This window comes from Stomoxys calcitrans, chromosome 2 (assembly GCF_963082655.1).
Source record: "Stomoxys calcitrans chromosome 2, idStoCalc2.1, whole genome shotgun sequence".
Classification (NCBI taxonomy): domain Eukaryota; kingdom Metazoa; phylum Arthropoda; class Insecta; order Diptera; family Muscidae; genus Stomoxys; species Stomoxys calcitrans.
In genome coordinates, this window is record NC_081553.1 from 218,700,955 (window position 1) to 218,714,146 (window position 13,192).

Below are 13,192 nucleotides of genomic sequence, written 5' to 3' on the forward strand. Positions count from 1 at the left end.
ACATTGAAGTCGAGTGCGAGACACTGCTGCCAACAGCACACTTTTGGATTGACAGAACCCTAGTATTGCCATCTGGAAGATCATGTTACACGGGTGGATCAAAGCTAGAGAACAGAGTGGGACTGGAGGTCTACATTGAGAACCCAGAGACTGAGATCTGTTTTAGGCTGTCTGACCACAATACTGTCCTGCAAGCAGAGATCCGGGCGATCACGGAATGCGAAAGGTGATGTGGTGTTAACGCGATGTGGTGGGAGGACGCGAGTAAGAATATCTTTATGGACAGTAAACAGGCCACAGGGGCACTAACAACCAGGACGGTAAAATCACGAAAAGTTTTGGAATATTAGAAGAAGATTAAAGCCTTCTCTGAGCATGGCACGATCCGCAACGTTTGAGTGCTGGGCCATAGCGAAGTAACTGGCATTTCCTTTGTCATTGCCCGGCTTTCGGGTCGAACAGACACCGGCACTTAGGTGGAGACACAATACCAGTCACGAATCAACTTAGGGGCGTGGCATGGAAAACAATTAGGGATTTTGTAAGTAGCACCTAACTTAAATTTTCTTTTACGAGATTACTTTTTATACCCAGCACGTTAAGATAGGGGGTATATTCATTTAGTCATTCCGTTTGTAGCACATCGAAATATCAATTTCTAACTCTGCAAAGTGTATCTATTTCGCATCGTCATAAAATTCTAAGACGATTTAACGATGTCCGTGTGTCTGTCCGTCTGTCCATCTTTCCGTTCGTCTGTTGTAATCACTCAAGAGCCTTCAGAAATGGAGATATTGAGCTGAAATTTCGCACTGATATGTCTTTTTGATGCACGATGGTTAAGTTCTTGAACGGGCCAAATCGGACCATATTTGGATATAGCTGCTATATAGACCGATTTTCCGATAAAGGGTCTAATGCCCATAAAGACGTTATTTTTCATCTGATTTTGCTGAAATTTAAAACAGTGTGTAGCTTAAGGATTCCCGACCATTTACTTAAATATGGTTCAGATCGGACTTTATTTAGATATAGCTACCATAAACACCGATCCCCCGATAAAGGGTCTGAAGACCATAAAAGCTTTATTTATTACCCGATTTCGCTTAAATTTGCAACAGTGTCAGCACAGGTAATCCGAGCACACTAGAAACTCAATCATGAAAATTTACCTGTCTGTCCTTCCGTCAGTCTGTCAGCACAGGTAATCCGAGCACACTAGAAACTCGATTAGGGCGACTTTCACGCTTAAAATTTTTCGCCTTGATTAATATTTGCCTGTCCGTCCGTCTGTCCTTTCGTTTGTCTGTCTGACTGTTCGTCTCTTTGTTTTTTTTTTCGTCTGTCGGCCCGTGCGTGTGCCGAAATACTTGGTCCGTCCAGATCGACAATCTGAGTACTGCCACGTCTGCCCGGTGAACACAAAATCGCACACCCAAGGACAAGTTAAAAAATCCATTTTCCTGTATATAATCATAGGTTACCAAAACAAGTAAAAAGGCGTTAAGTTCGGCCGGGCAGAACTTTGGGTACCCACCACCTCTGGCATAAACGTAATCCACCTTTCGTCAAAATTCTTATGCCCCATAGCATCTATATCGAAAAATGTTCTGATTTGGACCAAATACTAATAAATACAAGTTATTGTTCAATTGTGTATAACAAAATATTAATCTTTTTAGTAGCTATATCTAATAATAAGACTTTAAATCGAGATATCGATCTATATGGCAGCTATATCCAAATCTGGACCGATCTGAGCCAAATTGATGAAGGATATCGAAGGGCCTAACACAACTCACTGCCCCAAATTTCGGCGACATCGGACTATAAATGGGCCTAAGAACATAAATCGGAGGATCGGTCTATATAACAGCTATATCCAAATCTAGACCGATCCGAGCCAATTTGACAAAGGATATCGAAGGGCCTAACACAACTCACTGTCCCAAATTTCATCAAAATCGGATAATAAATGTGGCTTTTACGGGCCTAAGACCGTAAATCGGCGGACCGGTCTATATGGGGGCTATATCAAGATATAGTCCTATATAGCCCAGCTTGAAACTTAACCTGCTTATGGACCAAACAATAATCTGTGCAAAGTTTCAGCACAATATCTCTAGTTTTGAAGACTCCAGCATGATTTCAACAGACAGACGGACGGATATGTCTAGATTGTCTTAGATTTTTGCACTGATCAAGAATATATATACTATATAGGGTCGGAAATGGATATTTCGATATGTTGCAAACTCAATGACAAAATGAATATACCCCCATCCTTCGGTGGTGGGTATAAAAATCTGTCCAATAAGCATTCTAAACGTCAGTCTTTTTTCCTATCTCTAAAATCTTAATTTCCGTAATGAACTTTTCAGCTGCAGGCCTTAACCCCGCTGACGGAAGCTAGTCTCTCCGCCTGTCTGTCGGACCATTCATCTATCTCTACACATACCTATCGACTGTGTATCCGAATAGCTGCCGAATAGCTGTCTGTTTATTTATCTGTGTGTCTATCTGTCTGTCTATCTGTCTGTCTATCTATCTGTCTATCTGTCTGTCTATCTGTCTGTCTATCTGTCTGTCTATCTGTCTGTCTATCTGTCTGTCTATCTGTCTGTCTATCTGTCTGTCTATCTGTCTGTCTATCTGTCTGTCTATCTGTCTGTCTATCTGTCTGTCTATCTGTCTGTCTATCTGTCTGTCTATCTGTCTGTCTATCTGTCTGTCTATCTGTCTGTCTATCTGTCTGTCTATCTGTCTGTCTATCTGTCTGTCTATCTGTCTGTCTATCTGTCTGTCTATCTGTCTGTCTATCTGTCTGTCTATCTGTCTGTCTATCTGTCTGTCTATCTGTCTGTCTATCTGACTGTCTATCTGTCTGTCTATCTGTCTGTCTATCTGTCTGTCTATCTGTCTGTCTATCTGTCTGTCTATCTGTCTGTCTATCTGTCTGTCTATCTGTCTGTCTATCTGTCTGTCTATCTGTCTGTCTATCTGTCTGTCTATCTGTCTGTCTATCTGTCTGTCTATCTGTCTGTCTATCTGTCTGTCTATCTGTCTGTCTATCTGTCTGTCTATCTGTCTGTCTATCTGTCTGTCTATCTGTCTGTCTATCTGTCTGTCTATCTGTCTGTCTATCTGTCTGTCTATCTGTCTGTCTATCTGTCTGTCTATCTGTCTGTCTATCTGTCTGTCTATCTGTCTGTCTATCTGTCTGTCTATCTGTCTGCCTATCTGTCTGTCTATCTGTCTGTCTATCTGTCTGTCTATCTGTCTATCTGTCTGTCTATCTGTCTGTCTATCTGTCTGTCTATCTGTCTGTCTATCTGTCTGTCTATCTGTCTGTCTATCTGTCTGTTTATCTGTCTGCCTATCTGTCTGTCTATCTGTCTGTCTATCTGTCTGTCTATCTGTCTGTCTATCTGTCTGTCTATCTGTCTGTCTATCTGTCTGTCTATCTGTCTGTCTATCTGTCTGTCTATCTGTCTGTCTATCTGTCTGTCTATCTGTATGTCTATCTGTCTGTCTATCTGTCTGTCTATCTGTCTGTCTATCTGTCTGTCTATCTGTCTGTCTATCTGACTCCTGGAGTATATCAGTTCAACCTCAAGAAAACCCATTCCCTTATTCATAAGTTACCCACTTCAAAACGATCAACCTCAAACGGACTCGAATTTTCATCGGTTTTAATTCCTTGCTTAACTTTTCATTTTAGCATCTCTGTTATATTGAAACGAGTTAAAATGTATTGAATTTATAATCCTCTCTTGCAGCCACCCATTGCGTATACGCTATATTATTTATTGCGGTTGCTGCACAATACGTATACGCCACAAGGTACAGCTAATACAGTCAAATCTAATATTCCATTGAAATATGTACGTTGAATTCAATAAACCTCTTTTAATCAATTCCTATCACATCCAAAGAGTACATCTAATAAATATTGCCAACTGTTGTTTAGGTCCCTTTACCACCTGCTTTGAAAATTTGAGACCTATAAAATATCACTTTCAATTCTTGTTATATTATATACAAAATGTTATAAATTGCAATGAAAATTTTCATATATTTTCATTATTCCCAAAAATCTTGTACTTATAATCACTTTAAGATGATCGAAATTAAGGCTCGTATATTTAAACTGCCAGCTTGTCGGCCTACCTAACTGCTTGCCGGTAATTCAAATCGCCACATGGCACATATCTCTACAGTGTTATATTGCCATAAATACTAAGTTTACATCATTAAATCAAATTTATCTCTTTTTTTGTTGTTGTTCTTGTTTTTTTTTTGTTGTTGCTCTGTGTAGCCTATGAGGTATTGTGAAAATCATTTGCAATGCTGTGTAATAGCAGTGGCAGCATTATCCTGATGTTGCTTCTGCTATTGGCATGTCTGGCAATATTCAATGAAATGAATCCTTGCCATAAGTACCAACTGATGGTACTCTCATACACACAAACACACATACACACACAACCCCACACAGATATTGCAGCTGCCATAAATATGCACATGAAGGGCCAAATGAACAAGAACGCCATTTTATGTGTGGCCCCAAACGTTTAACGATAGCGATTTCATACAACACGTACTAAATCAATAGCACATAAATGCTAAATTTATGCAGCACTTCATCGATTATCCAAACGAGCTGTATTCGGAACAGCAGCAAATGAAACTTCTAAAATTTTATATGGGAAAATATCAGGGCCACATATGGCACCTTCATTTAGAAGAGTGATTCCAAGGCATAGCCATGATAAATATTGGAAAAAATATGCCATAAAGCTTTATTTAATAGATCATTTCCGGCCATTCATCCTTGTTAGCCATTTCACATTTCAGTTCAAATTGGCTTGCTAGTAGTATTTCACTCGCGTTATAAAAAAAAAATTAAGGTTTTTTTTTTTTTTTTTTTTTTTTTTATAATTTAAACTATCATTATCACAGGTACATTTGTAATTATTGTAAACTTATTTTGAGATTTTACTTACAAGTATTACAGCAAACTTAAGCATTTTATAGTGATTTATCATCAAATTTTTATGGATTTATAAATGAGATGCAAGGTTAAGGCAAAAAGATAGAAAAATACCTTATTTTATATACCGAAATTTAATAGAAACCCCAATTACAACAACTTCAAAACAGAAGTTGCGAAATTCTGGTTATCTGATTAAATTTCTAATTTCTTCATAGGGAGAAAATCTACAAGACATTTCAAACCTTTGAGTAAGTTCTGCCAAGTAAGAGCTTACTGTAGGTTGCTTAGAGGTCTCGTGCAAAGTACGAGTTGAGAATCTTCTGTGTAGTTTTAGAATAGTTTTCAAGTTTTTATTTTGTATTATCTGCAATTTTTTTAGATTCGATGCTGCACTCCGTTTGAACCATATTTGGCATCCATATGCCATTATTGGGCGAATACACATTTTGTACAGTAAGATTTTATTTTTCGGTGTTAGCAATGACCTTTTATTTATGAGAGGGTAGAGAGCTCTGCCGCATTTAATTGCTTTGTCAGCTATATCTATAATATGATGCTTAAAATTTAGTTTCTTGTCAAAAGTTATCCCCAAATATTTAACTGAATCAAGCAGCGGGATATCAGAACCATTGACTGATAGCGCTAGAGATGGTATCCTTCTGGGTGATTTATTATATGGAAATATAATTGCCTGTGTCTTATTGTGGTTAATTTTGATTTTCCATTTCTTGAAATAGCGTTGACATGCCATCAAACCTTTTTTCATGTTTTTAACGATAGCATTTGACACCTTTCCGCTTGAAATTAATGCCGAATCATCGGCGTAAAAGGCGACAGACTGTTCCTTTCCAATTTTAAAATCAGATGTAAATATAGAGTAAAGTATTGGAGATAAAATAGCACCTTGAGGGACTCCCGCGTTTATAGTTCTCATAGAAGATTTCTGGCCATCCACGTAAACGAAAAATGATCTCTTCTCTAAAAAGCTTTTTATCATTTTCTGTATGAATATTGGAAAATTGAATTCATTTAATTTATATACGAGCCCATTATGCCATACGGTATCGAAAGCTTTTTCGATATCGAGCAATACCACTCCTGTACTTTTTCTCTCAACTTTGTTGTCGGTAATTAATTTCAAAACTCGTTTCAGTTGATGAATTGTTGAAAGCCCTTCACGAAAACCAAACTGATATTTATGGATAATGTTGTTTTGTTCTGTAAATCTTTTTACTCTCGACAGGATGATTTTTTCAAAAACTTTATCTATAACAGTCAGCATGCTGATTGGTCTATAACTTGAAGCCAAGTTTGCTGCTTTACCTTTTTTAAGAATGGGAATTACCTTCGCTGCTTTAAAAGTCTGAGGAAAGTAGCCGTTACACAGACACCAATTAAAGATTTGTGTTAAAAGTACAAAAAAATTGTCACTCATTCTTTTAATTATCAATGGTTTTATACCATCTAATCCAGGTGATTTTTTGTTTTTCAGTGATATTGTGTGAAATTTTACCTCTTCCGCTGTGGTAAGATCATATGGTTCAATTGTAATGCTCTGTGAGTTTAACCACTGAACATGTTGCACCACTTTACGATCAGCTGCCGAATGATCGCTGTGCGTAATTTTATGTGCTCTCTCAAAAGTGTCAGCAATGACGTTTGCTTTTATGTCAGCTCTCTCCATGTCTACACCATCTACGGTTAGTGTTTCAACGGCTGTTATCTTACACCTCATGGCCCTTGAAACTCTCCAAAAGTTTTTACTACCAGCTGGGAGTTTAGATAGAAATGTATTCCAGTTGTTGTTGACATCATTAGACACGTTTTCGTCAATCAGCTGTGAAATTCGTTTGATGAGTGATTTCAATAAAATCATCTGATCTGGATCATGTGCTCTTTGCAGTTTTCTTGTGAATCTTTTTCGCTGACCAATTAAGTAGACACTTAATTTGGAGAGATTGTTTTTATTGTTGAGTTTTCTGACAGTTGGTATTTTATTATTTACTTCTTGTAGTGTTTTAGTTATTAGAGACAATCGTTGTTCGATGTTGTTTGTGGTTATTTCTACTGAGTGTAAACACTCAAGTTTGCAATCAACCCAGTTGCGTATCTCATCCCAATTTGCTCTATTATATTGAGGAATTTTAATAATATTTTCTTCAACTGAACCAAAAATATCACATGAGATAGGAACGTGATCAGACGGTAATATTCCGGGATGAGAACGTATATTAGAAATTTGTAAAGATGAATTCGTCAAAAGAATGTCAACAACAGAAGGTTGTACAAAGGAGGTTCTTTGGCCAAAGCGGGTAAAAGAGTTTGGGGCGTGGATATAAAAATTACTTTGTAATTGATGATTGTAAAGACAGTTACCAGCAGAATTGTTACGAATACAATGCCAGCTGGTATGCAGAGCATTCAAATCACCAAATATGAAGAAATCACCATCATCAGTTGTAGTGGACGTTTTCTCAGAACTTTCAATGAGATAAGGAAAATTAGCACACACATTTGCATCAATTTTTTTTGCCACCGCACTTTTATTGTAAAAATTTCCATTTAACTTTTGGTGACATTTATTAAAAGCTGGACCCAAGTTATTCCACTTATTTGTTTGAATTCTGCTTCAATTTAGAATTTTGGCATTCCATTTTATAATTTTAGCTTTATTTTCTCCTCTTAGAACCTGTGAATTATTATGGGTCATTAGTTTCCTTTTATACGAAGAGAAAATATACTTACCAACGTCAAGCCAACTTCATATGATGGGAAATGATACATTTCTATACCCATTATCTTTATATCCACAAGCCCTTTCCGTGGCACGCCTTTGAAAACAAATGAAATGGACAAATTTCAATAACGATCTAAAATAGACTTAAAACTCACCAGAACATACGGCGAACCTTCTTTTTTTTTGTTGGTGTCAATTCTTTTTATTGCAATGTGTCCAGTTAGGCCTCATGACAATGTTTTTATTTTGTTCTGTTTTGATCACTGTCAATCCATTTTATTGACTCCCTTTGACGTCATTCAACTGGTTTGTACAGTACCCATAGTGGTGAGGTTCTTGTTGAGATTGCATTGCCAATTTCGATTTAAATTTTGATTGAATAATTATATATAATTCGGGTTAGATAAAACAAAATAATGACGTTTATCGTATTAAGAGGGCAATGATTTTAAAGGCGGCAGTGTAATTTACTATTTCTGCTATGAAGCAATTATATGAGAAATCGTACCAAAATTGGTAACAAAATATCGATTTCTGCATTTGGACAAAAGTCTAGCAGATTTGACATTTTATTTTCTACATATCGCTTCCTACGCCAATATTAGGTAGGAATATCCCCAGCTGAACATTGCAACTTCCTTCTTGTTCTAACCTTCGAAGTGGAAAGACATTAAATTTCTTTGGAAATAATTAAAATTTTTCCTAGCCATCGGTCCATACCTAGAATTAAATTTTCCAGCGGCAAAACGTGGTACATTTTTATCGGAAAGTACAAGCCTTTCAAACGCTGGGTTTTTGTGGATATACCACCAAATATTGCAGATAAAGGGCGATTTATTGAGCGTTCTTAGAGGAATTGACCCAATTGCGCTATTCGTTTCCTCTCCTGGCCAGATTTTCTTGGAATCCGCTCCAACTTGGCAGACCCTCGTCCCTGTAATTGAAGGCTGGGGACATTACACCCTGATAGCAGCTTTTTGCTGTAGCGACCCCATTATATGACCAGAGGTGCCTTCCAAAGCTTACTGACAGCCTGGACGTTCCAGCGAACCAAGCAGATATTCAAGTACCAGCAAAAGTGCCCCCTTTGTGAAACAACCAACCCAAAGTGCTTTATTGGGATTTATGTGAAAACATTTACATTTGCTTAAACAAGATCGCTACATAAAATTTGTTCGCATTTAAAGAGAGATATGGGGTTTGCCCACAAAGCTCTTGTTAATTAACTAAAGAAATTGTGTTAAAATACTTTAAACTGAACCCTCATGATATTCGCAGTGCATGCAAATGAAACCAAGATTTTCATTTGCTTTGTCATATATTTTTTTTTGTTAAAATCTTTAAATTCCAATTTATATTTTTGTTATTGTTGCGTTTTGATTAAACAAGAAAAAAACATAAATCAATTTGTAGAGGTAACCAAATGTTTTGGTACGGTATACTTCCCCTACATGTATCCATGGATACCTATAAGATTCGATCGTAAAATCTTTTAAATTTTCTATCAAAGAAATTATAATGAAGTTCTAGTAGCGTATCAAAAAAAGCAAAACCAAATTTAATTCCTACTCTCACAGCTAGCTCTCTACAAGTCTCTCACTAAGAAGAGAAAACATCACCTGATCCAGTTTGTGTTTGGAGGCCTTCATCATGACCGGAGTAAGGGGGTAAGCAAAAACCACAAAAATAAAACTCTTTATTTTATTCTTTCTTTCAATTTTGTTTTGCTTTGCTCTCTTATTTACAGAGATTTTATAATGCGTGGGCGATTGCATTGATTTACATATTCATTTCTCTTGCTATAAAGAGCCAACTGGGTTTTTGTTGCTCTTGCTCTTGTAATGTGTTGAGTCTATTTATTTGATGTTTTTTTTTTTTTTTTTTTTTTTTCCCCCACTGCAATGCAATCATCCAATGTCTTTATGATATCTCAGTGAGATTGTTTTTTTTCCTATTCGTTTGCCTACATACATTCATTCATAACTTTGAACCGTACCTTTTGATTGATAAATGTTAAATTAACCCGTGGTGGGTCATATTATTGAATTATGTATTTGAAAATTTTCTTATCTAAATTAAATTTATATCCATTTGCTTTGTCGTCATGAAAGATTTTCAAAGCGCAAACATTAAATTTATTTTTTTATATTGGCGAATACATTGGATAGGCATAATATTATTTTCTAAAATTTAAGTTAATCTATCAGTTTTTTTTCTGAATTTATTTTATATGGAATATGTCTTAAATAAAAAAAGTAATTATAATCAATTTATGATGAAATTCTAAATCTTCTAGACGTATTCTTGCAAAAAATGGGTTAGCTGATCTGGAGTGATCAGGTTACAGGGTTTCTACTTTGATGTTATAATGCCAGTAGAATATAGGTAGGCGTGGGTTCTGAGGCATATACTCTCAACATCATCGGAGAGTATACAACTAAATCAGGCAACGACTAATGTCAGTCACTTATATAATAAAATCTTGGTATTTTGTTTTGTGGGGTATTTTTTTATGTAATTTATCTTTCTGGTCCATTTTGGTTTTGATTTCATTTATTAAATAAACAGGGGAGTCTATAATAAGGATGTAATGAGAACATGGTTTGGGTATGAGAAGGACACGAACCCCCCACCCGACTGAAGCTAGGATATAAAAGGCTCCCATAGTCCTACCTCTTCCCAAGTCCCTGAATGCCACGATATTTTTTCAGAATATGCATTCTAATCGAATTTCGTTCGTGTACATTACAGAATTTGGCGCCCAACGTGGGGCCGAAAAAGTACTGACCTGGTCTTTTTTGGCTCTATTTTTATTTCACCATTTTTAGAGTTCATTTTTCATGAGAGGTCTCAAAGTTCCCTTATGGCAGGATATAGGATGTATGAATAGTTGTCAAGATCTTACTGGAATTTCAGCAGATTGGGGTTTACCTCGCTCTGGCCGACCGTTTGCCTTCTGTTAACTCTTTCATTATCCTTTAGAATGTTATAATGGAAATTTGGATTCTTGTATAGTTTTGAGTGCAATTTTGTATTTTTTAGGTAGTTGTAGACTCAGGTATCAGCGCCTGTGATCTTTCAGGACATCTTTTTTTTTCCGCAATTGCGAAATAAAGACCACTGATCTACAGTTGAGGACAAGGAAATAGTTTCTCCTGGCTGGTGTGTCCAATTCCCTAAGAATTTTTGAATTTTACTCTGAACTCCATAGCCCTGTTTTGAAATCTTTGTTAGTCGATATTTGCCTGAAACTCCTCTTCAGTGATACCCATAATTTAGCAAGAAACGTCATTTATCTAATTTATTGTGAAACATTAAACCGTGGTTTGCATTGAGTAATTCTGCAAATTATTATTTTTTGTACTGCTTATAACTTTTTTTTGTTTCCCTTGAATCGCACTCGGAATCTAGATTCCGCGTTGATAGTTTTTAGATCGTGTTTGGGAATTCCAACTCGGATATAATTTTTTTTTTTTTCAAATTTTCGCAAAGGTTACGATAAGGGTCTGATTTGACAATACCTATTGTAGGATTCGAAATTTAGGCATCTGCTTTACGGTTGAATTTGGATAGTTTTATATATTTCATACCTTTGGCATGGCTGAGTCCAATCAGTCTCCACTACCGGAGGAGCCAGCTATGGCTGCTACAACCGATAATTCGCCCACACTTTGTCGTATTTGCAATGAATCAATGGACGAGGGTCATGATTGCCTTGTCATAAGCGAATGTTCTCATTCATTTCACAGATCGTGTATTGAGACATATTTAGCTACATCTTCAGCATGTCCAACATGTAATCGGTCTTGTCAACTTAGCGAACTACGTGCGGTGAATTTTGTTCGAAAGCAGAACCAAGGCAATAAGGTTACCAATAAGGGAACAAGAGGCAGGGGAGCTATGTGTAAGTCTTATAATACGCGTAGTCAAGCCCGTGCTTTATTCCATGAGGCTTTGAATCCGCCACTTAATGGGAGCTCTGGTCCAAACAGAGATTTTCTACATACTCCAAATCGAAATGCATCCATAGCCGACCGAGTGAGTTTTGGTTTATCTCCTTCACCAAATATGACAAATGCTGCAAATCCGCCTTCGGCTGCTAATGCCATTGATTATAATCAAGTCGGTCATATCATTGAGACGACACTAACGCGCTTGCTTCAGAATAGCGAGATTTTTCGGCGTCTTCCAAATAGTGATAATCAGAATGCAACTTCTAATACTTCAGGGAGAGACGTAAACCAACCGAATAATATTCCTCCACATTCTAATTTAAATGGTAACCCCAGCCAACGAAATAATTTGCCTCCGCATTCCAATTTTAATGTCAATTTCCATCAATCGAATGAAATGCCAAATATGGGTTATAGAAACCCCTATAACAATAATTTCCAGGCTCCTTCGCAGAGTAATCATACTTCTTCTAATTTTCGTGCGTTTAATATGTCGCCAAACACCCAATTTTCTTCCAATTACAACAATATGCATGCGGAAAAGATAACCTCCATAATCAACAACTGGAACTTGAAGTTTGATGGTTCTCCCAAAGGGTTAACCATTGAAGAATTTTTGTACCGAGTAAAGACCCTGACTAGAGATACTTTTAACAATGACTTTACGGTCATTTGTAGTAATTTAAACACTTTGTTGACAGGGAAAGCCCGTGAGTGGTACTGGCGATACCACAAACAGGTTAGTTCGATTACCTGGGACTCGTTTTGTGAAGCCATACTTAATCAGTATAAACAGCTCAAGTCATCGTTTGATTTAAGAGAGGAAATGCGAAGTAGGAAGCAAAAGCCAGGGGAATCGTATGATTCCTTCTTTGACGCCCTCTCTCTAATAGCTGATCGACTTTCTACTCCTATGTGTGAGGATGAACTGATAGAAATAATAGCAAGGAATTTACGCCCCGAAATTCGCCAAGACCTTTTATATGTTCCGATTCGTTCTTTGTCTCATCTGAGGAAGTTGGTTCAGATGAGGGAAAACTTTCTAAGTGACGAGTACGTCCGCCGGAACCTTGCCACGCGCAACATTAACCCTACTACTGCACCTCGTAGGTACGTCGCTCCACTTGAGGGTGACGAACCTGAGAATTTCGATCGTGCATCTAGTCCTTTAATCGAGGTATTACACAAACCTGACCCGAGATGTTGGAATTGTGATAAAGTTGGCCACCATTGGCCTGATTGCCTCGAAGATAGGACGGTATTCTGTTATGGTTGTGGTGCCAAGGCTACATATAAACCACAGTGTGCATCTTGTTTGTCTAGAAGCCAGAACGCTTCAAAAAACGGGAGACAAATAGGTCCTCACAAGGACCCCGCTTAAATGTTGGCTCTCAAACTGATTTTCAATTTAACTCTGACTTTCAATACAAATACTCTGATATGTCATGTCCTGCACCTACTATTACGGGTGATGACAAGGAGACCCCGATTACCATACTTCAAAGA

The 13,192-nt window shown here is 37.2% G+C and overlaps 1 protein-coding gene and 1 long non-coding RNA gene across 3 annotated transcripts in view; both read right to left on the reverse strand.

Moving 5' to 3' along the window:
• The window catches only part of LOC106093703 (hemicentin-1), a gene marked incomplete in the record, with an annotated part of 778,578 nt that overhangs the window by 348,868 nt on the left and 416,518 nt on the right, over window positions 1–13,192 (reverse strand).
• On the reverse strand, window positions 7,516–8,431 carry LOC131995348 (uncharacterized). 2 transcript variants are annotated; one of them, XR_009397399.1, is made up of 4 exons: window positions 8,242–8,431; window positions 7,889–8,068; window positions 7,742–7,827; window positions 7,516–7,685 (listed from the first exon to the last, which is right to left on the reverse strand). It is a non-coding gene; the product is annotated as an uncharacterized LOC131995348 (long non-coding RNA). The 2 variants fall into 2 exon arrangements; XR_009397398.1 differs by having other exon boundaries at window positions 7,889–8,425.